Source organism: Phyllostomus discolor, chromosome 9 (genome assembly GCF_004126475.2).
Source record: "Phyllostomus discolor isolate MPI-MPIP mPhyDis1 chromosome 9, mPhyDis1.pri.v3, whole genome shotgun sequence".
Taxonomy (NCBI): domain Eukaryota; kingdom Metazoa; phylum Chordata; class Mammalia; order Chiroptera; family Phyllostomidae; genus Phyllostomus; species Phyllostomus discolor.
In genome coordinates, this window is record NC_040911.2 from 59,894,281 (window position 1) to 59,895,165 (window position 885).

General features: G+C 37.7%; 1 non-coding gene across 1 annotated transcript; it reads right to left on the reverse strand.

Annotated features, from left to right (window-relative positions):
- Nucleotides 1–310: 310 nt before the first annotated feature.
- LOC114507116 lies at nucleotides 311–417 on the reverse strand. Its single transcript, XR_003685394.1, has one exon. It is a non-coding gene; the product is annotated as a U6 spliceosomal RNA (small nuclear RNA).
- Between the last annotated feature and the right edge of the window lie 468 nt (nucleotides 418–885).

The window sequence follows — 885 nt, forward strand, 5'->3', positions numbered from 1 at the left end:
TTACATATTTCTCACCTGAAAATGTAGAATTTTCAGGTGAGAAATATGTATATTTCATAAAGAGTTTGGAAGAGTAATTCTTTAAAAAATTGTCTAGTTCTCCCTGTGAGTGAACCTGGGCTGTCGCAATCAGCAAGCAGACAGGTGCCAGAGTCAGAGCAAAGGTACCACACACAGAGAAGAAGCATGGAAGATCAATGATGAACATTCCCTCTTTCCTGGCTTATTTCTCATGAAAAGAAGGTGCATTGTGGTGGAATGTGTCCATTGGTAGAAACCACATGAGAGAAAGTGAGTGTGTCTTTTTAAAAAATATATGGAATCCTTCACAAATTTGTGTGTCATCCTTATGTAGGGGCCATGTTTATTTTCTCTGAATCATTCCAAATTTAGTATATGTGCTGCTGAAGTGAGCATATGAGTGTATCTTCGATGTGACACTACCCTAAAGAAAAGCCATGTGCTGTCAAGCATCTGGTAACCACAGATATCATGGTGCTAATCCAGACACATGGGAAAAAGCAATGAGATGGTCAAAGGAATTTCAGGGGCTACTGAATGAGGGTAAGCTAGGCTCATTATTTATTAGAAGACCAATAAAAGTCAACTCAATCTCCTATGGAAGTATTGGTGCCTGGTCACATGTCCAGATGCACACATACACTATCTTTAAGAGTGTATTCAGAGGAAACATGCTTTATTCATATTTTCAACATTGAATATATTAAAAATAACAAGATATTTTATGTTCATTGCAGCTTGAGAAATATCTAAAACAACATTTTGCAAAGAGTTTCATGCTGCACAAATGTGGCTTGATAGGCTCCTAAGTAAACTTTTTATTTTTAGGGAGGGGAGGGAGAGAGAGAGAGAGAGAGAGAGAGA